Consider the following 26,150-nt stretch of genomic DNA (forward strand, 5'->3'; position numbering starts at 1 on the left):
CACTTTGAATTGTGCTCGGAAATGTACTGGGAGCCAATGTAAGTCTTTCAGGACATGTGTTATGTGGTCTCGGTGGCCACTCCCAGTCACCAGACTAGCTGCCGCATTCTGCATTAGTTGTAGTTTCCGGGTCACCTTCAAAGGTAGCCCCACGTAGAGTGCATTGCAGTAGTCCAATCAGGAGATAACTAGAGCATGCACCACTCTGGTGAGACAGTCTGCGGGCAGGTAGGGTCTCAGCCTGCGTACCAGATGGAGCTGGTAAACAGCTGTCCTGGATACAGAACTGACCTGTGCCTCCATGGACAGCTGTTTCCTTGCCCTTAGCTCCAAAGAAACCCACAGGGCTGTCCGGGCTCCATGCAATCGGAGTGGGCGCTTCGGAGCCAGACAGTCGATAGCCTTGGTTAACTCCACATTCCAGCAGGCCACCAAGGAATCAGCTGAAAGGCCATTAACATGGGATAAAGCATTTCCTACCACTCTCTGGAAACCATTTTGATCCATTAAGTGACGGGGGTGTACAATCCGAATTGGTCCCACCTCCCTACAGAGGGGAAGGGTCACAGAGAAGTCCAGTTGCACCAGGAAGTGATCTGACCAGGGCACTTTTGTTTCACTTTTACTTAGTTTCAGATCACCCACGTCACTAGAGGTGAACACCAGGTCTAAGGCATGTCTGGGCCAATCTTATTCAGGGACAGCCCCATGGAGGCCATGCTTTCCACAACGTCCCAAGCAGCCCCTTGTAAGGTTGTGTTGGCATGGATGTTAAAATCCCCTAGGACAACCAAATTAGGTGTCTCCAGGAGAACATCCGCCACAACCTGAAGCAGCTCGGGCAGGGAATCCTTGGTGCAGCGGGGAGGTCGGTACACCAAAAGGAATCCTGTACTGCCCCTATTGCCCAACTTCTAGAACATGCACTCAGAGAACTGGGTCTTCCCAGTAGGACACCTGATGCAAGCTGTTGTTGTTTAGTCGTGTCCGACTCTTTGTGACCCCATGGACCAAAGCACGCCAGGCACTTCTGTCTTCCACTACCTCCCCCAGTTTGGTCAAACTCATGCTGGTAGCTTTGAGAACACTATCCAACCATCTCGTCCTCTGTCGTCCCCTTCTCCTTGTGCCCTCCATCTTTCCCAACACCATGGTCGTTTTTTTCCCCTTTTATTTTTTTCCGTATTTTTTTATTATTCAAGAGTATAACAAGACATATTAACCAAAAACATATCATCCTTGTTTCCCCCCCATTTTTTCCCCTCCCCCCTCCCACACAACCCCACCCCACCCCGACTTCCCTCAGTTCCAGTCTTTGGTTTCTCTAAGAATGCTGTTTTCTGCATGTTACAAAGTTGTATAGATCCTCAAACTATTTAGCTGATTATTATTTTATTGATAATAACATCAGGGTCTTTTCCAGGGAGTCTTCTCTTCTCATGAGGTGGCCAATGCATTGGAGCCTCAACTTCACAATCTGTCCTTCCAGTGAGCACTCAGGGCTGATTTCCTTCAGAATGGATACGTTTGATTTTCTTGCAGTCCATGGGACTCTCAAGAGTCTCCTCCAGCACCATAATTCAAAAGCATCAATTCTTCGGCGATCAGCCTTCTTTATGGTCCAGCTTTCACTTCCATACATCACTACTGGGAAAACCATAGTGTTAACTATACCGACCTTTGTCGGCAAGGTGATGTCTCTACTTTTTAAGATGCTGTCATTGCTTTTCTCCCAAGAAGCAGGCGTCTTTTAATTTCTTGGCTGCTGTCACCATCTGCAGTGATCATGGAGCTCAAGAAAGTAAAATCCCTCACTGCCTCCATTTCTTCCCCTTCTGTTTGCCAGGAGGTGATGGGACCAGTGGCCGTGATCTTCGTTTTTTTGATGTTGAACTTCAGACCATATTTTGCGCTCTCCTCTTTCACCCTCAATAAAAGGTTCTTTAATTCCTCCTCACTTTCTGCCATCAAGGTTGTGTCATCTGCATATCTGAGGTTGTTGATATTTCTTCCGGCAATCTTAATTCTGGCTAGGGATTCATCCAGCACAGCCTTTCACATGATGAATTCTGCATATACCGGTAAGTTAAATAAGCAGGGAGACAATATACAGCCTTGCCGTACTCCTTTCCCAATTTTGAACCAATCAGTTGTTCCATATCCAGTTCTAATTGTGGCTTCTTGTCCCACATAGAGATTTCTCAGGAGACAGATGAGGTGATCAGGCACTCCCATTTCTTTAAGAACTTGCCATATTTTGCTGTGGTCGACACAGTCAAAGGCTTTTACATAGTCAATGAAGCAGAAGTAGATGTCTTTCTGGAACTCTCTAGCTTTCTCCATAATCCAGCGCATGTTTGTAAGTTGGTCTCTGGTTCCTTAAATAGTTCAGCTGGAATACCATCACTTCCACTGGCCTTGTTATTTGCAGTGCTTTCTAAGGCCCATTTGACTTCACTCTCCAGGATGTCTGGCTCCAGGTCAAGAACCACACTACCTGGGGTGTACGAGCCATCCATATCTTTCTGGTACAATTCCTCTGTGTATTCTTGCCACCTCTTCTTGATGTCTTCTGCTTCTGTTAGGTCCTGGCCACTTTTGTCCTTTATTATGGTAATCTTTGTACGAAATGTTCCTTTCATATCTCCACTTTTCTTCAACAGATCTCTGGTTCTTCCCATTCTGTTGTTTTCCTCTATTTCTTTGCATTGCTCGTTTAAGAAGGCCTTCTTGTCTCTCCTTGCTATTTTTTGGAAATCTGCATTCAGTTTCCTGTATCTTTCACTATCTCCCTCGCATTTTGCTTGCCTTCTCTCCCCCGCTATTTGTAAGGCCTCTTTGGACAGCCACTTTGCTTTCTTGCATTTCCTTTTCTTCTTTTTTAAAAAACTTTTATTTTGCTTTAAATAGGTACATATAAATATAGACAATCAAAATTACAAAGAAAATTCCTTAATAGTAATGAGGGAAAAAAACTTTAAAAACTACAAAAAATATCGAAGTACATGACACAGAACATAAGCAACTATGGGGAAGATAAAAGAAAAGAAAAAAGAAAAATAGAAGAAAAAGAAAAAGGAAGATGAGCCAAAGCAGGAAAGCTCATCTATTGTACACTTCCATCAAGCTCACAACAGATCATTATTCTTATCAATTATCTCTATCTGCATTCCAAAGGAATCCCTCATCTTGGTATCAGGGAACATTTCTCTATGCGGTATCATTCTAAACATAACCAGATCTTTCTTGTTTAGCCCTTGTCCCCTAAATAATTATTTAAACATTCCCATTCTTCTTTCACCAATTTTTTAGGTTTATCTCTTATTGCATCTGTCAGCTTTGCGAGCTCCAAGTACTCACACAATTTCACTACCCATTCCTCTTTAGTGGGTGTATTTTTATCTTTCCAGTGTTTTGCCACTATAACCCTTGCTGCTGACGTTGCATACATAAATAGCCTAGTTTTGTTTTTGGGAATATTATCTGAAACCATTCCTAGTAAAAATTCTTCCGGTTTCTTGCTAAATGTAGTTTTTATCAATCTCTTTATCTCTTCATAAATCATGTTCCAAAATCTTTGTATCTCTAGACAGGACCACCACATATGGTAGTATGTTCCTATCTGTTCCTTACATCGCCAGCACTTGTTATTGTTTGATTTATTTATTTTTGCAAGTTTTACAGGGGTCAGGTACCACCTATAGTACATTTTCATAAGATTTTCCCTTATAAGGAAACAAGCCGTGAATTTTATATTTTTAGTCCATAATTCATTCTAAATATTGGGTTTGATCGTATGTCCCAGGTCCCTCTCCCATTTTATTGTAATTTCTTTGATATCTTCCTCCTTTCTTTGCCAATTCAAAAGTAGTTTGTACATTTTTGAAAGTGTCTTTTGATTATTATATAAAATATCCTTCTCCAGATAGGGTATTTTTTTGTCAAATCCTTGGTTCTTTTATCCTTTTCAAGGGCGGCTTTTAATTGATAGTACTCCAGCCAGGTTATTCCCTTCTTTTTCAATTCGCTTAGGTCCTTTATTTTCGGATCACTACTTGTTTCCTCTACTAAATCCTTATATGTTAGCCAATCGCTGTTCATATTTATCCTGTGAACCGACATAGATTCCATTGGTGACAGCCACCATGGTGTTTTGGTTACTACTGATTTTTTACGCCTCTCCCATACTTCATATAATGCCCTTCTCACAATATGATTTAAAAATCCTTTGTGGGATTTAACCTTGTCATAGGCTATGTAGCCATGTACACAATATCCCATCCCTCCAGATCTAGGACTTCCGTGTTTTTAATTAATATCCAGTCCTTAATCCATGTCCAGCGCGTTGCCTCAAAGTACAGTTTAAGGTCAGGGACCGCGAAGCCTCCTTTTTCCTTCAACTCTGTTAGTAGCTTAAATTTTATGTGTGGTTTTTTTCCCTTGCCAAATAAACTTGGCAAGGTCTTTCTGCCATTCCTTAAAACACTTTACGCCTCTAATTATAGGTATTGTTTGGAACATAAAAATCATCTTTGGCAATACCATCATTTTAACTGTGGATATTCTCCCCCACAGGGACAAATTCAATTTTCCCCAAGTCTCTAACTCTTTTTTTTTTATTTCCTTCCACTTCTTCTCATAATTGTCCTTATATAAGTTTATATTCTTATTGGTGATCCAAACCCCCAAATAATTTACCTTACCTTTAAACCTGTAGTATTTTCCAGTTCCTTTTATTCTGACTTACGTAAATTTTTCGTTAATAATTTAGATTTTCCTTTATTCAGTTTGAACCCAGAGACCTTCCCAAATTCTTCCAGTTGTGCAAGCGTTTTTTGGATACTTTCCACTGGGTTTTCAGTGGTTACGATTACATCATCTGAAAAGGCTTTAATTTTGAAGTATCGAGTTCCTAGGTTAATTCCTCTTATGTTTTTATCCTATCTTATTGCTATTAAAAGTGGTTCCAAGGTGGCAATAAAAAGAAGTGGGGAGAGAGGGCACCCCTGTCTTGTCCCCCTTTTGATGCTGAACTCTTCGGTGATCTCGTTATTTATTAGCAATTTTGCTTTTTGGTTATATCGCCCTAATTCAATTAATTATTTTCTCCCCTATGTCCAGACCTTTGAAAGTTTCCAGTAGGAAATTCCATGATACTCTATCAAAAGCTTTTTCAGCATCAACCAATAACATGGCCATCTTTTTACTTGGTTTCATTTCCACATACTCCAACAGGTCAATTATTGTTCTTGTATTGTCTTTTATATGTCTATCCGGTAAGAAGCCCACCTGGTCTCTGCTGATTATTTTGTTTAGAGTCTTTTTTAATCTATTAGCCATCACCCCAGCATAGATTTTATAGTCTGTATTCAACAGGGAGATTGGTCTATAATTTTTCATGTCTGTCAACTCCACTCCCTGTTTCGGGATTAGAGTGATCAGTGCTTCTTTCCATGATTGTGGTATATCTTTCCCTCCCAGTATATTATTCATTATTCTTTGTAATATAGGGAGGATTACTTATTCCAGGTTCTTATAGTACATTAATGTGATTCCGTCAAGACCTGGCGATTTGCCACTCTTCATTTTTTTTATTACTTGTGCTATTTCATCTATTTCTATATTGGAGTTTAGGGCCTCAACGTCTTCTTTTTCAATTCTTGGTAATTTATTTTGTTGTAAATACGCTTCCATTTTATTAACCTCTAATTGTTCTTGTTTATACAAATCTTTATAAAAGTTTAAGATTTTTATTTTTATTTTTACTGGGTCTGTTATTTCCTCCCCTTGGTCCAAAATTTTATTTATAACTTTTTTTGTTTGCTTTTCCTTTATCATCCATGCTAACAACTTACCGGGCTTATTGGCGGACTCAAAATACCTTTGTTTTGCCCATTTAATTTAATTTTCTACTTCCTTATTTAATATACTAGAGATATGGGATTGCAATATCTTTATTTTTTGTAATATTTCATGACTTTTTGGATTTTTGATCAACTCTTTTTCATTAATTCTTATCTGTTTAGTTAGCTCTTGGATATTATTGTCTTTTATCTTCTTCAGCCTAGCCATTTGTTGTATTCCAAGACCCCTCATGTACGCTTTACTTGCGTCCCAAACTACATTTATATCTGTATTTTGTTTCCCATTTATCGCAAAAAATTCCGCTAACTTGATTTTTGCTTGCGTCACCCATTGGTCGTCTCTCCATATCTGATATCTGATTGTTCATCCTCCACGTTCCCTTTGTTTGCTTTTTAATTTCCATATGTATTGTTACTGGATTATGGTCTGATATAGTCCTTCCCAGAATTTCTGCTTTTTCTAAGAAGAGGGTCAGCCCTTTAGAAATCCAAATAGCATCTAACCTCCCCACTGATTTTTTAGCTTCCGAGAAGTGTGTAATATCTTTCCCATTAGGGTGTTTAATTCTCCACGAGTCATAGAGGTCAAAATTGTCCACCATCTGGAAAAAGGAGAGCGGTAATTTACCTTCATTGGTAAGTTTCCCTCTAAAAGTTCTATCCCATTCGACTGAGACCACTCCATTCCAATCTCCCATAAGAACAATATTCTCCCCAATATAATTCCACAGCTTCTTTTCCAGCTCGTGATTTATTATTGTTTGGAGCATAAATGTCCACTCTTAATTATTTTTCCCTTCTATAGTAATCTGCACTCCTACAGTTCTACCTTCTTCATCCACAAAAAGTAATTGGGGGTCTAGGCTTGCTTTAACATAAATCACAACACTGAGGAGATTTCACCCCTCCCATATCCAAGAATCTCCTGATGATCTCTGCTGACTCTCCAGAGAGGAGGAGCAGTGTTCTGCTCTCTACTTATTCTACTCCAGCACCAAGTCAGTCAGTGTGTCGGAGAGAGAGAGACTGAGTGTTAGAGATCGTGTGTATAAATAAGGTTGCTGCTAAGAGCAGCTGCAGACACTCAGTGAAGTGCAGCATTCATTTATGCTTAGACCTCATTAAGCTCTGTATATAGTTGTATAATACTTGTAGATAGAATAAAAGAAGTTATTCTACAGAGCTGCTCTCCGAGTCGTTTATATACTCTGCTAGACTCTGCTATACTCTGCTGTGCGACGACTGTCTTCTTGTGGAAGTGAATCCGGTGCTCACAACTCTAAGCTGTGAGTCCACAGCACTTTGACCTGTTCCTGTCCAGAAGGTGGTCTCTGGAAGTGCTACCCAGCTCGCCTAGCCCAGTCGGGGCTGAAGTGCATGAGTCCAGTTGGTGGCACTGACTCAAGGGCGATGCTGACATCGGTTATGGGCCCATTCGTTGTTCCAGTCGTCTGACCAGTCGTTGTTCCAGTCGTCCCAGTCACCAGAGGTTTCTGTTGCTGATTGCCGGACGGCGGAACGGAGGCTGCATGCTGGACTGAGTTGCGGTGCCCAGAAGCAGAGCTGTTTTGGAGCAGAGTGTTCAAGCTGCCGCTGTTGCTGTTGCTGCTGCTTGATTTATGGAGGTATGTTGCTGACTGACAAAGAGAAGAAGATAGCATCCCTGTTTGCCTGTTAATTGCGCTCTGAGTGGGAGAGAGAGTGGCTGAAGGAGCCAAGGCTCTATCTGTGTTGCACGAGGGAAGTGTCTTGCTCTAAGTAATAGCAGACATGGTCTGTGCACATTCTGGCCAGATGGCTCTGTCCTTTCCTCTCCTCACGCCTGAGACCTATGCTGTGTGGCAAGTCAAGATGAAAGCGCTTTTACAGAGGGAAAAGCTATTTCACACTATAGAAGATGACCCTCCCGATGAGGATGCAGATGAATGGCCTGAGTGGCATGCTGCAGACATGAGAGCCCGAGGGACAATTGTTTTGAGTGTTGCAGACCACTTGCTGGTGAACTTAGAGGGTCAAGAGACTGCACGAGCTGTTTGGCATAAGTTGAGAGATATGCTGGTTCCAGTGTGATTTTCTTCAAGAAGCTGTGCAGGCTGCAGTTGGAGAAAGGTGGTGATTTGCCTAGCCATCTATCTCAGTTAAAGCGTCTCAGACAGGACCTTGTTCAGTGAGACCTGGCTATTTCAGAGGCTGTGTTTGCAATGCTAATGATCAATAGACTAGACGATTCTTATGATGGAGTAGCTGCCCAGATTTCCATGCCTTCAGACTGGCTAACAGAAGATTATGTGTCTAGCGTGTTCTTGAATGAGCGGGATCGCAGACAGGCTGTTAGAGAAAGCCGGGACTGTGCTCTTGAAAATGTGCCTGAGTCTTCAGCAGGGGAAAGTGAAAGTGAAACTGCTGCTGTTAAAGCACTAAAGTTGAGGCGGTGCTTTTCGTGTGGAGCACAAGGCCATTTGAGTTTCCAGTGCAAGAAATCTTCAAAGAAGAAGGGAAACTTCAGAGGCAGGGGGGGAGGAGGACGAAATCCCCAAGCACCTGCTACTTCAAAGGCTTTGATCTCTCGCTGCTCCAATCAACGTGGGCGGAGTTTCTTCGTGATCGACTCTGGCTGTACCAATCACATGACCAATGATAAGGATCTCTTTGTTCAGCTTGAGAAGCAAGAGAAAGCAATTAATCAAGCAGATGGGACTGTTCTCACGAGTTTGGCTCAGGGAACTGTGTTCTTAAAGAGCCTGAATGCATCAATTAAGAATGTCCTGTATGCACCTGATATTCAGGACAATTTGTTGAGTGTTTCCCAGCTTGATCGTCAAGGGTTTAAGGTGGTGTTTGCTAAATCTCACTGTGAAATTCATAGAGATGGCAAGCTCATTCTGTATGCAAAATGTGTTAATGGTCTGTACCAATTGCCTTTTGTTACAGGTACAGATACTGCAGAAGCAACTGAGAAAGAGTGTTGCAATTTGTCTCTTGATAAGAATGAGAAGTTGCATGACCAATGTATTCATTATTACCACCGTGTTTATGGTCATTTGAATTTCCAGGCTGTGGCAAAAATGCCTGATATGGTTGAGGGAATGAAGTTGAAGGAATGTCCCTACCACATGAAATGTGTTTCTTGTGGTGAGAGTAAGGCAAGGCAAGCTCCCAAAGGTACAGAGTCTGGGAGAGAGGCCAAGAAACCATACGAAGTCATTCATGCAGACCTAGTGGGGCCTCTAGCGCTCTCTAGAGGCAATTCAAGGTTTTTCATGGTTTTGATAGATGCCTATTCTAGATATGTATGGGTCTATATGCTGCAGAAAAAAGTCTGAAGCCTTTACCAAGTTTCGCCAGTTTTGTAAATGGCTCAGAAATGTACATAATGAGAATGTACGTTGTATTTTCACAGACAGGGGTGGAGAGTTTTGTTCAGAGGAGTTTGAGGCTTTTCTTTCTGAACAGGGCATTGAGCATAGGACGGCCACGCCCAGATCACCCTGGCAGAATGGTTTATGTGAGAGAGTAAACCAGACCCTGCAGCAAGGAATCAGAACGCTGTTACATGATTCGGGGCTGCCCAATCCCTATTGGGCCAAAGCTCTTTCGTTTTTCTGTCACGTGTATAACAGGAGGTACCAGTCCGCAGTAAATTGCACCCCATATGAGATGCTTCACGGAAGGAAGCCATGTGTGAAGCACTTTAAAATTTTTGGGTCAGAGGTTTGGGTGCACACCTCGCAGGGTGACAAACTGAGCAAGCGTGGAGAACATGGTGTTTGCCTAGGATATGAGAAAGGGTCTTATCGTGTTCTGATCACAGACACGAAAACCATAAGGCTGACCAGGAGTATTGAGGACAATCCACAATGGGACAGAGTTGGTATTTTTCAGTGCCATCCCATTTGTGATGATGGTGCAAAAGGGGCAAAGACAGTTAAGAGGGAGGCAAGTGTTGTTGGTGGTGATAATCCTGATGCCAATGTAGTTCCAGATGATGGCACAGATTACCAGAGCCCAAAAACCTCAGAAGAGTCTGACGCTGACTCAGACTTAGCAGCTTCATATACTTTAGCTCCCCATTCTCCCAAAGAGGAGGAAGCACTAGAACAAGAGGATCAGAAAGTTCTGCACAGATCCGAGAGAACAACCAAGGGTTTACCACCGGAAAGGTTTTCTGAAGAGTTTGCAAAGGCTGCGGTCACATGCAACTCTAGTGGGATTTTTAAACCAAGCATAAAGTGTGCTGACAGAAGTAGCACAAAACGCTGCATTTATTTCCTTACCTGATATTTGAAGGAAAGCGTGTGTTTGAGTATTGAAAATGGTTTGTTCAAATCTGCCTAATTAGCAATGTCAGTTTGCATCTGAGAGAGTGAAATGTGTATGAAGATTTTTCTAGAAGCTGCTTATTCATTTGTGTATTCACAGTGTGTATTTTGTGTAAATTACAGGTTGAGGTTTATGTTTTAACTCTTTCCTAATGGACACAGAGTGGTTACAGTGATTGTTTAATGGTATTGTTAAAGTGTCTTAGATAAGGGGGGAGAGAGATACCTACAGATATGGAAACCAAGGTTGTAAGCAGAGAACAACTTTTGGAGTGTGTGTGCAAATTGCAGTTATGTTAAAGATTCTTGAATGGTCGGATGAAATGGGGGAGGATGAGGAGATTTCACCCCTCCCATATCCAAGAATCTCCTGATGATCTCTGCTGACTCTCCAGAGAGGAGGAGCAGTGTTTTGCTCTCTACTTATTCTACTCCAGCACCAAGTCAGTCAGTCAGTCAGTCAGTCAGTCAGTCAGTCAGTGTGTCGGAGAGAGAGAGACTGAGTGTTAGAGATCGTGTGTATAGATAAGGTTGCTGCTAAGAGCAGCTGCAGACACTCAGTGAAGTGCAGCATTCTTTATGCTTAGACCTCATTAAGCTCTGTATATAGTTGTATAATACTTGTAGATAGAATAAAAGAAGTTATTCTACAGAGCTGCTCTCCAAGTCGTTTATATACTCTGCTAGACTCTGCTATACTCTGCTGTGTGACGACTGTCTACTTGTGGATGTGAATCCAGTGCTCACAACTCTAAGCTGTGAGTCCACAGCACTTTGACCTGTTCCTGTCCAGAAGGTGGTCTCTGGAAGTGCTACCCAGCTCGCCTAGCCCAGTCGGGGCTGAAGTGCATGAGTTCAGTTGGTGACACTGGCTCAAGGGCGATGCTGACAAACACCCCTCTTTCTCTCTGTTCCTGATGCAATAAACTCTAGACTCAGGTTTTTATTCTGTAAGACCCTTGTATGACTTTTAGAGATATGGGTCTTTTGTAGGCATATGATATCCCATTTTTTCCTCTTTAATACATGATTTATTTTATACCTTTTAAGTTTACTGTTTAACCCATTTACGTTCCAAGAAATGCACTTTAGTGCCATAAAGTCTTAATGATCATACGTCACCTTTTCAAAATTAAAATTTAGCTGGAGCTTTCAATTTCTCTGGGAGAGCTGCCAATTCTTAGCTTTGTTTCAACTGCTTTATCAGGTACGCTCGTCAGTAAAACCTTTTCTGGCAGCAGGTTTGCATGTATCTTGGGCCAGTTTCTTTGCTCATTAAAGCTGGCTGACCGACTATAACTCAAAATATTTTTATCATCTTCAAACCTGTAGGCTTTTGTACCGCTTTCATACCCAAGAAATAGCAACTGCTGTGCCCCCCCCCCCCCCGGTTCTTTACAAGTATGTCAACCCATGCCTTTGTCTCAAAGATTCTCAAATGTTGCAGACTGGGACTTTTGTTATAGAGAATCTTATAGGGTATGTCATCTAGTGCCCTTGACCACAAACGATTTCCAATATAATTTGCTATCTTAATACTCTCAACCCAGTATTTAATTGGAAGATTTGCATCTGCTAACAATGCTTTCATTTGTTTCTGCAAGACACCTCCCCTACACTCTGCTACTCCATTCTCCTGAGGAGTTGCCACGTTGGGAGGACTTCCGGTCGGCGCCAGCGTTTAATGGCTGCCCTTGCCTCGAGCTCCGAGGCAGGACTGCTCCGCGTGTTCAGGTCTGACCCGCTACAGCGAGCGGGGGACCCCTAAAATCACAGGCGCAGAAGCCTGTGAGCAAGGAGACTCGGTGGGCACCTTTTGCGCCCCCCGGTACTGTGAAGGAGCCTTTTTAAAGGCTCCGGAGCGGCATCGGGAGTGAGCGCGGTGCTGAGAGTCGCTACCCAGCCCGTGGAGTGAAGCCGCGTTGCCATGAACGGAGAGCGCCGATTCCTTCCTGAAAATGAGAATTGACTGCAACACCCGTGAGTAAGATTGAGGGACTGAATGGGACACTAAATTTGGAAATTTGACTGAAAATGGGAAAGGCATAAAATAAGGAAGTCTGCCTCCCCGAACTGCATGACTAACAAAGCAACGAAAAGAGTAAGCTGCATTTGAAAGGAAAAACCTTTTGCAATTTGTCAAACCTGACATCGGATCTAGATTTCCCCCCAACAGGCAGGAGAAGGGGGGAGGATAATTGGACATTGTTAACCTGCGTGAAAATAATTGGGGAAAAAGATCTTTCACTGTCAAACCCCCCCTAAGTCGGGCTGCCAGAGCAAGGCACCGTGAAAAGTGAACTGTCAGATTAAACTGGATACAAAGTGAGGTCTCTGTCTGAAACAAAGTTACCTGACTTTAAGGGAAGAAAGTTGCTGACTTTTTGGTTATATTGAAACAATTGTGGATTTACAGAGTGAACTCTTGAACTTTTTATTCATTGCTCTATGTTCTCCCTGCTTCCTTTGTTACCTTTTTCCTTTGGATACAATTGAATGCTCCCTCTAGAGGGCCTAAAGAGAAACTGTTACATTGAGAAAGAAACAGTGGGATTTTCCACTTGCAACTTTTTCCTGTGAGAACGACCTTGAGGACATGAGTGGTTCAGATGAGATAGTAACCAGACTCAAAACAAAGCAAGCACAGCAGAAGAGAAGGGGCTCAACATCAGGAACAACACCAGCTGCACAGGAAAAGACAATAACAGCATCTATGGATCCTATGACACAGGCATTGTTAAAAATAAATCAATCTTTGGAGGCACTAACAAAGCAATCCACAGAGAATTCCAAAAAAATGACAGAACTGACAGCAAGATTGGATTTGAACGCTGCAAGCGTATCATCTAACACAGACTCTATAAATAGACTAATTCAAGAAAGTTCTGAGACACGAAAGATCGCGGAAAGTGCAAAAAATACTGTAGAAGAGACAAGGGAAAAGTTTGAACCGATTAGAAAAAAAGTAAATGAACATGATGCAGCCCTGTCCTTATTGGAACTACAGAGAAAGGAGAAAAACCTGAAATTAAGACTGGTACCTGAGAGTGAGGGGGATGACCTTGCGGAATTCCTTAGAAACAACTTTGCAGAATTTTGGCATGAAGAATGGGAGGAAAAAGATGAGCTTGAAATAACAACGGCCTTTCGGCTTGGCAGGAGACAGGGGAAGAAACCAAGGGACTGCCTGATTACACTGAGATCCAAGGAAGAAAGAGATAAAATATTGAACCTGCACTATCAAAAGGCGCTGGTGATCCAGAATTGTCAAGTACAGATTTTTAAAGATATCCCTAAATATATTTTGGAGGTGAGAACCTTATTTAAAGACTTGGTCGACCTGCTGAAGAAAAATATCATTCCTTTCAGGTGGGAATTCCCACAAGGACTATCTTTTAATTTCAAAGGAAGGAAGATAAAAATAAGAACAATTCAAGATAAAGAACAGTTTCTGGGGAGATACCTGGAAGATCTACAGAAAGGGACGGTAGAGGAGAAAGAACCAACTGACATTGCTAACCTGTCATTCGGGCTTTTACCACCATCAGAGGAAGAACAAAAACTGGGAGCAGTTGGAGGAACAGATATTAAGTAACAAAATGTCTCTGCAACTTCTTAGCTGGAATTGTAACGGTTTGAACCTTCCCCGAAAAAGACGGCAAGTTTTTCATATTTTGAAGAGAGAACAATTAGACCTAATATGTTTGCAAGAAACCCACATTGCCAGAATACACAGGAAATTATTAATAAATAAGAAACTTGGACAGGAATTCATTTCATCAGATAAAGTGAAGAAAAGAGGCGTAGTGATTTATGCGAAAGAAAAATTGGTCCCAAAAATGATATTTAAAGATGAACAAGGGAGATATCTGGCAATTGAAATACAAGTTCAAGGAGAAAAAATTTTGATAGTTGGAATTTATGCACCAAATGAAGGGAAGGCCGAATTCTTTAAGAAGTTGCATGAGACTTTAATGGACTTCCTGGACTATAAAATCGTAATGATGGGAGATATGAACGGAGTTGTCTCCACAAACATGGACAAAGCACAGAGACAAGTGATATCTAAGGAAGGGAGACTACCAAAGACTTTCTTCGAAATGACTGAAACTATGGATCTGATTGACATCTGGAGAACAAGGAACCCTCTTGAGAGAGAGGGAACCTTTTTCTCTGAAGCAAAAATGACATGGACAAGAATTGACCAAATATGGGTTACTAGTAGCCTGGCGCCAAGAGTAAAAAAAGTAGAAATCTGCCCAAAAACCTGCTCCGACCATAACGCTGTAAAGATGGAGATGAAACTAACAACAACTGGATCCTTTAGATGGAGAATGAATGACACCCTACTTAAAGATGAAGAGATTCACAAGAAGGCCCAAAAGGCATTGAAAGATTATTTTGAGATAAACTTGAGAACAGATGTGGAGAAAAGAACAATTTGGGACGCAAGCAAAGCCGTGATGCGAGGTTTCCTAATTCAACAGAACTCTATAAAGAGGAAAAAACAAAATGAGAGGAAAGAAAAAATCTTAGAAAAAATGAAAGGAGAAAAGAAATTGAGGTCCAAACCAAAGTCTCATGAGATTCTGAGAGAAATAAAGTATCACCAGATGCAATATATGGAATTGATGAATCAAGAAATAGAATGGAAAATAAAGCAGATGAGACAAAAGACATTTGAATCAGCGGATAAATGTGGGAAACTTCTGTCATGGCAATTGAAAAAGAGACAGAAATTGAACACCGTGACAAGCCTAGAAATGGACGGAAAGATTATCCACAAACCTAATGAGATAAGTAATTGCTTTCAAAGTTTTTTTAGGAAATTGTATGCACAAGGGCCAGTCAATGAGCAAGAAATAGAAGAATTTATTAGAAAATATGGTCTACCAAAAATTTCAGAACAAAGTAAAATGATTTTGAATGAAAAAATAACAGATCAAGAAATAGAGGGTGCCATTCAGAACATGCAATTGGGAAAATCACCAGGACCAGATGGTTTGACCGCTAGATATTATAAAGCGTTGAAGGAATGGTTGATGCAACCATTGAAGGAAGTTTGTAATGAAATTATGGAGGGGAAAAAGGCACCTGAATCGTGGAAAGAAGCTTTCATCTCACTTATACCGAAAACAGAGACTGAAAAGAACCAGGTTAAAAACTACCGCCCAATATCTTTACTTAATGTGGATTACAAAATTTTTGCAGACATTTTGGCAAAAAGACTGAAGAGAGTGTTGATAGGGGAGATTCATAAAGACCAAACTGGCTTTCTCCCAGGGAGACATATGTCAGATAATGTGAGGAACATTATAGACATTTTGGAGTTATTAGAAGTTGACATTAACAGAAAGGCGGTTTTGATTTTTGTGGATGCGGAGAAAGCATTTGACAACATTTGTTGGAGTTTTATGAAGAAGAATCTCCAAGGGATGGGGGTAGGCCAAGGTTTCGAAAACGGTATAGGTGCAATATATTCTAAACAAAAAGCAAAGTTAATTGTAAACAATGTGGTAACGGAAGAAATTCCTATTGAAAAAGGCACACGACAGGGGTGCCCAATATCCCCTCTGCTTTTTATATCGGTCCTGGAGGTTTTGTTAAACATGATTAGAGGGAACCAGTTGGTTAAAGGAGTTCAGGTCGGAGTTAGACACTACAAACTAAGAGCATTTGCAGATGACCTAGTATTGACTTTGCAACAGCCAGACACTAGTACTAAAAGAGTATTAGAGCTAATCGAGACTTTTGGTCAAGTAGCAGGATTCAAACTTAATAAACAGAAAACGAAAGTGTTAGAAAAAAACTTAACTACAGAGGAAAGAGAGAGATTTCAGAGTGAAACAGGTCTGGAAATAACGAAAAAAGTGAAATACCTGGGGGTAAACTTAACATCTAAGAATGTGAATTTATTTAAAGACAATTATGAAAAATGCTGGTCAGAAGTAAAGAAAGATCTAGAAATATGGTCAAGGTTGAAACTCTCCTTGTTAGGCCGAATTGCTACTATCAAGATGAATGTATTGCCTAGAATGTTGTTTTTATTTCAAACCTTACAAATATTGGACAAGATGGACTGTTTCAAGAAGTGGCAGAAAGATATATCAAAATTTGTCTGGCAGGGCAAAAAGCCCAGAATAAAATTTAAGATTCTAACTGACGCAAAAGACAGAGGGGGGTTTGCCCTGCCGGACTTAAGACTCTATTATGAATCGGCAGCTTTTTGCTGGTTGAAAGACTGGCTACTTCTTGAGAATACAGACATTTTGGATTTGGAAGGGTATGACAATAGCTTTGGTTGGCATGCATATCTATGGTATGACAAGGTAAAGGTATATAAGGGTTTCAAAAAACATATTGTCAGAAAAGCATTATACAATGTCTGGATTAGATATAAGGATCTGTTGGAAAGTAAAACTCCCAGGTGGTTGTCACCAATGGAAGCTAAGGGGGTTAAAAAACTTAATATGGAATCTAAATGGCCAAAATATTGTGAAATTCTAGAATATGAAGGCAAAAGGGTTAAACTTCAGAGTTATGAGAAATTAAAGTCCAAAGTTAGAGATTGGTTACATTACCATCAGATAAACGAGACATTCAAACAAGACAGGAAAATAGGATTTCAGAAGGAGAGGTCAAAGTTAGAAACAGAACTGTTAGAACCCAATACTAAGAATCTGTCAAGAATGTATAATCTGCTGTTAAAATGGAATACACAGGATGAAACGGTGAAATCAGCTATGATTAAATGGGCACAAGACATTGGTCATGACATTATGTTTGCCGACTGGGAACAGTTATGGACCACTGGTGTTAAATTTACGGCATGTAATGCCTTAAAAGAAAACATAATGAAAATGATCTACAGGTGGTACATGATCCCAGTCAAACTTGCAAAAATCTATCATTTGCCCAATAACAAATGTTGGAAATGTAATGAGATGGAAGGTACCTTTTATCACCTTTGGTGGACCTGCCCGAGGATCAAAGCCTTCTGGGAAATGATCTATAATGAAATTAAGAAAGTCCTTAAGTGGACCTTTCCTAAGAAACCTGAGGCTTTTCTCCTGGGCATGGTTGGCCAATTGGTGCCAAAGAAGGACAGGACTTTTTTTATGTATGCTACCACAGCAGCAAGAATTCTTCTGGCAAAGTATTGGAAGATGCAAGAACTACCTACTCTGGAAGAATGGCAGACAAAGGTGATTGACTTTATGGGACTGGCAGAGATGACCGGCAGAATCCGTGACCAGGGGAAAAAGACAGTGGAAGAAGACTGGAAGAAATTTAAAATGTATCTCAAAAATTGTTGTAAAATTGAGGAGGGTTAGATGTCAAGGGGTAAGAAGTAGAGAATTACAGCTGTAACTAATAAATTAAGGAAAACTTAATGAAAGGGAATTAAATGGATAAATGGATTGACGGGTTGCTAAAAAATTGTAAAATAAGGATGCAGTGAAAGGGAGGTATGGGGAAGTCGGATGAAAGAAGGTATACGAAAATAAGATTGTGAAATTATACATGTTTGTTTTTGTTTTAGTTTGTCTTTATTATGTGTTGTGCTTGTCTTTTTTGTATGTGTTTAAAAAAATGAATAAAAAAATATTTTTTTTAAAAAAAGGAGTTGCCACGTTGGTAAGCCTATGTTTAATCCCTTGGGATCACAACCAGTTTTCTTAGGGAGCTTGCCATAAATTCTCCTCCCCTATCTGTCTGAACAGAGCACACCTTTTGGCCAAGTTGCCTTTCTACCCTTCTTACCCAGAACTTCAAAGCTTGGGTAACATCAGATTTTTGCTTTAATGGATAGACCCAGCCAAATCTAGAATAGTCATCCACTAGGATCAAACAATATTTGTTACGGGAGACACTTGGTGGAAAAGGACCAGTTACATCAGCATGAATCAACTCCAGTGGTTTTTTGTTTGTTTGTTTGTTTCTCTCTGGCTTGCTCTTGCTACTGGGCAAGCCCTGCTTTTAACCTCCTTGCAGATATTGCAGTCTAAGTAATTATCACAACTTTTAATGTTTTTCATCCCCCACACAACTCCAATGTTTTGTTCAGCACCTTAAAGCTAGCATGAGCCGGGGACTTCCGGGTTAGCGCCTCCAGTAATGGCGGAATTCCTCTGATCGGGAGGAATTTGCCCCGTGGGAATCTGGGTCTGGCCACCACGGTGAAGGCGGAGACCCATTAAAAATCACAGGCAGGTGAAGCCTGTGAACGTGGGATTCGGCGGGCACCTTTTGCGCCTCCCCTACTTGTGGGGAAACCCGATTTCGGGGATCCGGAGTGACGTGGGGTGAGCGGCGCGGTGCTTTGAATTGACTGCTTCTTTCACGGAGCGAAACCACATAGCTGTTGCCGGAGAGCGCTGACTTTTTCCTGTGGACAATTCGATTTTAAGTAATTACCCGTGAATAGAGCAGAAGCGGGAGAATTGGATTTCTAAACATTTAATTTGGCATCGTAACGGGAGGTTCAACACAGGAAGTCCGCCTTCCCCTTTTGCAAATAGACTGAAGCAATGAGGCTGCAAGCTGAAGTCTTTGAAAGCCTATTGTAAAAGACCAAATTTCCATTGGTAAAGAATATTAAACCCCCCTTGGAGGTAGGAGAAGAGGGGGGGAAGCTGTGGACTGAGTATACCTGCAGGAGAAAGCGAAGAGATTTAAAATACCGCCGCTCTGACTCTGGAAACGGGCTGCTAGCAGGACTTGACGTATTTTGGAATGTTCACTGACAGCGTTTAGAACGTTCATTGACAGCTAGCTAAATAAGAGAAATACATTGTTTCTATTGTCTCCGGCTGTTCTTAACAAGGAGTAAAAGTAACTGAAAATTGAAACTAACTTTGGATTGTTTGAAACTGTGTTTAAAAGAGGACATTACTTTTTAATATAAATAGAAACTGTTTCCCTCTAGTGGAAGCCTTTGAAAGTGGTTGCTTTACAAGAGCTGGGCTAGGGGAATTTCCAGCTGCAAGATAAAGAACTGTGAAATACTGGGACTCACCTTGAATCTTCTAAGTGTTATGGCAAATGGAAAGGAAAAAACAGACCAGTTAACTACTGAAGAAAAACTAAGGTCTGGGAGGACTTGGCAGGAATCCAGGAGAGGCTCAACTTTAGGCTCCTCTGCAGCAGCTGCTGCTATGTCGATAGAAGAGGCCTTAGCGGTTGCATTAAATAAGATAAATGATTCACTGGAACAGCTTAATAGGAAAGTGGATGCTGCAACTACTAAAATTGACTTAAATACAGAAAGTATAAATAATTTGGGACAAAAGGTGAATACCAATACAGAAACTATCCAGAAATTGATACAGGAATCTACTTTGATACGGCAGACTGCGGAGGAAGCTAGGGAGAAAGCCGTTGCTGGTGAATGTAAAGTAACATTCTCAGGAACAAGGAACAGTTAAGGAAGAAAATCAAGAAAGGGAGGAAATTTTAATTTCCCGCACTTTAAAAAAGAATCTAAAAGAACCACCATTATGTTCCCCACCGAAAGCAGCGACAAATGGCTGTATCTGCACAAGACAAAATCCCTCGCTGGACTTAATGACAGAACTAGAATGACTAAATGCTGTCAACCAGCCTCCAACTCAAAAACGGATCTTACGCTTGCTGTCCTGGAATATCGCAGGGTGGGGAAACAAAGACGGAGACCCAGACCTAATGAACTTTTTTAAAGATTTTGAATTAATACTTCTACAAGAAACATGGTCAACTAGAGATATTAAAATTAATGGATTCACCTCCTATACGAAACCCGCACTGAAAACAAACACGAAGGGCCGGCCGAAAGCAGGGTTCTGTTGTATGATCAAAGACAACTTAGGGTTTGAAATCAAGCAACTAGAAAAATGCTTACCACTTGCACAAGCTCTACCTTTAACCCAAAAAAAAGATTCTCTGCTACTTCTAAATGTCTATATCCCCCCAACCAAAAACAACAGCAGCAGTGAAAATTGGTCACAACTAACCTTCTATATAGAAAATTTGACCGATGAATACCCAAATGCCTCACTGATAATAGCAGGTGATTTTAATGCCAGAGTGGGAACCAACAACGAACAACTATGTAACAAACTAAATTGGAATACTGATAATGATATCGCATATGCCCTGAAAATAGGACGATTCTCCAGAGACAGGGTTGTAAACAACGAAGGCTTACGCCTACTTGAATTATGTAACAACTTTAATTTGCAGATTGTGAACGGTTCAACAAAAGGCGATAGAAGCGGGGAGTTTACATACTTCTCCCCCCGAGGATGCAGTGTCATCGACTATATTCTTGTCCCTTATAATATTATAAATTCGATCATGGACTTCAAAATTGGAAGGCGTACTGAAAGCGACCATCAGCCATTATCGTTGTCTATTAACTTAAAGGACGAAATCAAAATAACTAAGTACAATATCATAGAACCTTCTCAATACAAACAAATGACCCAATTAAAATGGTCCCAGGAAATGAGTGCAGCAGTGGGGCAAAAACTTACAGCCAACCTGAGAAAACAAGTATTATCCAACTTAAAGTCTACTAATTTCTACAGTGATATTCCGAAAACTTATAATGAAATCTTCCAAATGTTTGTAGAGCTTAGTACTCCACCTAAAGTTTGGGTACTTAAACATAGCGCTAGCCCTTGGTTTGACGATGAATGTTTCCAGCTAAAAAGAAAACTGCGCCAAACATTTAAAAATAACCGCACTAAACTAGAGCCCTCTTATCTTGATGAAAAAAGAAAATATCACTACATGCTGGCCGAAAAGAAACAGAAATACGCAACCCAAAAATGGCTACAATTATTCGACTCAATTCAAAGTAAAAACAACAAAGCGTTCTGGAACCTAGTGTACGGAGGATTGAAAGCCGAAAATCAACTAACTCTACCACCAATTGCAGAATCCAAATGGTCCCAACACTTTACATCTGTATTTAACAATCTACACAGTGAACTTAAAGGAAATGAAACCACTAAAAACAAAATTAATAAACTCCAAGAGTGGCCAAGGGTAGAGGAAGAGGAAATTAGAGCGATAGTTAAAAATTTCAAATCGGGGAAATCTCCTGGGCCAGACGGTCTACCAATAGAATTATTTAAGACCTATATAGATTGGTGGGCAGAACCCTTAGCTCAACTGTTTACTCTTATAGATAAATACGGGATCATACCTGAGATATGGCTAAAATCAATAATTATTCCAATCTTTAAAAATGGCGACCCAAAAGAACCAAGGAATTATAGACCGATAAGCCTACTATCAGTGATAGGGAAAATCTACGCTAAGCACCTCTTATCTAAACTTCTTACCTGGATGAAAAATCTAAACTTACCAGGGAAAGAACAAATAGGTTTCTCCAAAGGTCGCTCTACACTAGACCACTGCCTTATACTTATGCATCTGGTTGAAAAATACAGATCCCAAAGGCAATCTAAGATATACGCTGCTTTTGTAGATTTTCGTGGTGCATTCGACTCAATTGACCGCCCAAAGCTGTGGAGGAAACTCGCAGAATTAAAAATTGATCAGCGCTTATTGATTCTAATGCAAAATCTACACTCTTCCAATACCTGTCAAGTCAAACTCAACACCAAAGGTCACCTTTCATCAGACATCCCAAACACGAAAGGGGTAAAACAAGGGTGTATTCTTGCCCCCTTTCTATTTAATTTATTCTTATCAGACTTGCCAGATTACCTTCAAAAAATAGAATCACATGCCCCTAAACTTAATCAGAAACCAGTTCCTCTCTTATTATACGCAGACGATGCTGTCCTACTATCACTAACGAGCTTGGGTCTGAAACGTCTTATATCTTCACTGATCCTTTACTGCGAATGTAACAAACTCTCTATAAATTATGAGAAGACAAAAATTTTGGTCTTCTCGAATGGTCGGAAATTAGAGAAATGGAAAATAAGAGGGCAAGAAATCCAACAAGTGAAAATCTATAGGTATCTGGGAATCTTATTCCAGAGCAATTTAGGGTGGGCTACCCATCGCACAAATGCCATAAAACAGGCAAAGTGCACCTTATCAGCAGTTGCCCGCTTTTATTATCAGAAAGGTAATCAATTCATTCCTGCGGCCATTCAGATATTTCAAACAAAAGTGCAATCCCAGATACTCTATGGAATCCCGCTATGGGTCCAAGCATATAACAGTGATTTAAAAAAGATTCATTCCAGCTTCCTGAGACGTATTCTTGGACTCCCAGCTGTGATCAAATATGAAACAATGTGTGCAGAAATAGGCATACACACAATGGAATATTGGGCATGGTCCACCTCAATAAAGTACTGGTTACGCTGCCACTTTCGCTGCCCCCCATCAAGTCTGCTCGCTGATTTGCTCAAAGACTCCTATAAATCAAGTTGGTATCAGCACCTCGAAAAAAAGATTGAATCTTTAGGTATCGAGCTGGAGCCCCTGTACAATTCTAATGAGCAATACATTTTTCATAATATTCTAACTAGACTAAAGGATGTCGAGAGACAAAATATTATGGCAGCTGTAAACAAAATTTGCTCCCCCATATTCTATGATTTAAATATCTTAGATAGCAGAGCCAATTACGTCACTAAATTAATAATTCCAGCCCAACGTAGGGCTTTCATGCTGGCCCGTTTGAATGTTTTTCCCTCAGCATTTGTCAGGGGAAGATATCAAAACGTTCCTAGGAACAAGAGATTCTGCAGATGTTCCATGAATGTCCCGGACACTGTTGAGCATATTCTCTTTCATTGCCCACTGCACAGTACGCTCCGTCAACGCGTGCTGTCCCCTCTTTCGGCTGGTCTGGAACCCCAGCAAGGTGAATGTGTGGGACTCTACCTATCCGACGCTGACCAAAGGGTAACGGCGGGGGTAGCCGAGTTTTTGGTAGCAGTCCTCCAAGGAGCAGGTTAACAAGGAAAATCCACTGATTCTAGACGTATATATATATATATATGTATGTAGCCAACTGCAGCCTTTTTATATATATTTCAAGGCTTTTATATGTTATTTTCTCTTTTATGGTTTTATTTGTATAATGCCTAATAAAGGTTTGATAAGTAAGTAAGTAAAGTAACACAACTGAAGAGAGTCCCAGCCCTACAGAGGCAACTTGATGACTATAAGTCGATGTTTGCTACGATTGAACTTAAAGAACAGACGAATCTGAGGATGAGAGCTCTACCTGAATTGGAGAAGGAAAGTTTGACAGACTTTCTCACGCAGGAATTTGCTGATTTTGGGGACTTGGACAGGCACTACCAGAAGAATTTAGAAGTACAACAGTCAAGAGTGGAAATCTTTAAAGACGTCTTGAAATATTTTTTGGATCTTAGGCCTAACTACGGAGACTTGGTTGCCCTGCTGAGAAGGAATAAAATCATCTTTAGGTGGGAGTTTCCCCAAGATCTATCTTTTAGTTTCAAAGGATGGAAAATTAAAATAAGATCAGTAGAAGATAAAGTAAAGTTTTTGTATAAATATCAAGAAGATCTGCAGAAGGGACTCGGAAAAGAGCCAAGAGCATCGGATAGAAGATCACCAGGTTGATGGTCTATATGGAATTGGCGAAAATGACTGACAGAACCCGAGGCCAGGGAGAAGAGTCGGTGGAAGAAGATTGGAAAAAGTTTAAAGATTATTTATAGAAATATTGTAAAATTAATGAATGTTAGAAAAATGTGGGAATGAAATTATATGACTTTAGTAGAAATGTTATAAGGAACTAAGTATAAATAGATTATTAGAGTATTAAAAGAAAAAGCAAGGTTAGAATATCTTAAGATACCGTATTTTTCGCTCAATAAGACGCACCAGACCACAAGACGCACCTCGTTTTTGGAGGAGGAAAACAAGAAAAAGAATATTCTGAATCTCAGAAGCCAGAACAGCAAGAGGGATCGCTGTGCAGCGAACCCTCTTGCTGTTCTGGCTTCTGGGATAGCTGCACAGCCTGCATTCGCTCCATAAGACGCACATACATTTCCCCTTACTTTTTAGGAGGGAAAAAGTGCATCTTATAGAGCGAAAAATACGGTAATTATAGGATAGACAACAGAGGAAGATGGAAAGGAATTGCTGAAACAATAGAAGTGGAACACAAAAAGGGAGGTGTGAGGAGGTCGTTGAAATAAGTGAAAGAAGGATAGGATGATGAAACTGTATGATGTGTTTTAAATTGTTTTTATTTTGTTGTGTTAGTCTAATGTGTTAATGCTGTGTGGTGTTTTTGTATTGTATTGTCTATTTTGTTTTGTAGTGTTTAAATTGTTGAAAAAGTAATATTTTTTTTTTTTAAAAAGCTAGCATGAGCCAGACGCCTGTGCAGGAGATGAATACACATATCATGGTTCGGGACATTTTGCACATTCGCAACCTTAGACTCACACTGCAGTACATACATATTAGTTCTAAGGTTAGCATTTGCCAACACTGCCCCATTTTGCTTTATCTGGCACTGATCTCCCACAAAGTTTACCTCAAAGCCTGCTTTTGCCAAGTCAGAAATACTCAGGAGATTGTTTTGCAAACTAGGCACACACAACACATTCCTGAATGTGTGTTCCAGCTGTGGGAACACAATCTTCCCCTCACAGACTACATTAGCTTTCTGGCCTGCAGCAAGACTTGCATGTTTTTTGTTTGAAGCCCTAGCATCAGTCAGCAATGCTTTTCTTTTACAAAACGTTTGAGAAGCTCCGCTGTCCAGAACTCACAGCTCTTCATTTTCTTGGCCATCTGTAGACACCCAAGCGGTAGACTCTCTCTGTTGCCTCTTGTGCTTCTGCTGTTTTTGTTGTTTTCTCGGGCAGTCCCGAAGCAGATGTCCACTGGACTTGTAGCAAAAACACCTTTTTACTTTGTTGACCACCGGCTGGTCTGCAGCAGCTCCTCCTGGCTGTTTCTCCGGCTCCCGACACCTCTGCTCTTCCCGGCTGTTGTTCCCTCTGGGCTGCTCCAACAGCTGGGCTGAGGTCATCTTTCGCTCTGCACGCCTGTCCTCCTCTGCATACAACCGTCCAGTAACGTATTCCAGAGTCAGCTTATCAGTCTCTACAGACTCGAGGGAATTGACCTGCATATCATAGCTGTCAGCAAGGGAGCTCAGGACTATAAAGTCTTTGTCCTCTTCCCCCACAGGCCTCCCTCTTAAGGCTAGCTCCTGGAAACAGCCTGTTAGGAATTTTAGGTGGTTCACCAGGGAGTCCCCCGGTTTCTTCCGACACCGGTACATTCTCCTGGTCAGTGTTATCAGCGAGCCAGCTGCCTCTCGCACATGGACAGCCTTGAGCGCATTCCACGCCTCACTTGCCATCACCTTATCAGCTACACAGACTAGCTGGCTGTCGTCCACTCCAAGGATGATCGTAGCCAAAGCTTTCTCATCCTTTTCATCCTCCTCAGGGGGCTGTGGTGGATCTTCCACCACTTTCCACAGGCCCTCACGCTTGAGGAAGTGTTGCATGTGGACCGACCAGATGCTGTAGTTTGTGGCCGTCAGCTTCTCCAGCAACATGCCAGTTCTGGACTGCTCTATCCCTGCAGCTCACCTCCAGCACCCACGGGTAGATAACTGCCACCTGTACTCTTGCGCAGCAGAAGCGTGTCGCGAATAACCCTGTCGCGAATTCCTCACGGCGCTTTTAGCAGAATGCTCAGAGTCCCAGGTTCTTTAGTGCAGTATTTATTATTGTGAGCTAAATATATATATATATATAGATATATACAAATATCTACAGAAGCAGTTCAGACAGAGTTCCTGCACCTTGAGGCAAAAGAAGACTCTACACTCATCTATACCACTCCACCACAATTACTGTTGAACAGGCTTTTCTTTTAAACCGGTGACAGCCAATCACATTACTGCTGAGTCATTGCCTGTTGCAAACTGAAGCCTGCAGACTTACTTACACAGCATCCTGTGAATCCCAACACCCCGTCTGCCCTCTCT

At 41.1% G+C, this 26,150-nt stretch overlaps 1 long non-coding RNA gene across 1 annotated transcript; it reads left to right on the plus strand.

Annotated features, from left to right (window-relative positions):
* Window positions 1-727: 727 nt before the first annotated feature.
* On the plus strand, window positions 728-15,416 carry LOC310836027. The gene is made up of 2 exons (XR_014559846.1): window positions 728-969; window positions 14,831-15,416. It is a non-coding gene; the product is annotated as an uncharacterized lncRNA (long non-coding RNA).
* Window positions 15,417-26,150: the final 10,734 nt, after the last annotated feature.

This window comes from Podarcis gaigeae (genome assembly GCF_964106915.1).
Source record: "Podarcis gaigeae genome assembly, chromosome: W".
Lineage (NCBI taxonomy): Eukaryota > Metazoa > Chordata > Lepidosauria > Squamata > Lacertidae > Podarcis > Podarcis gaigeae.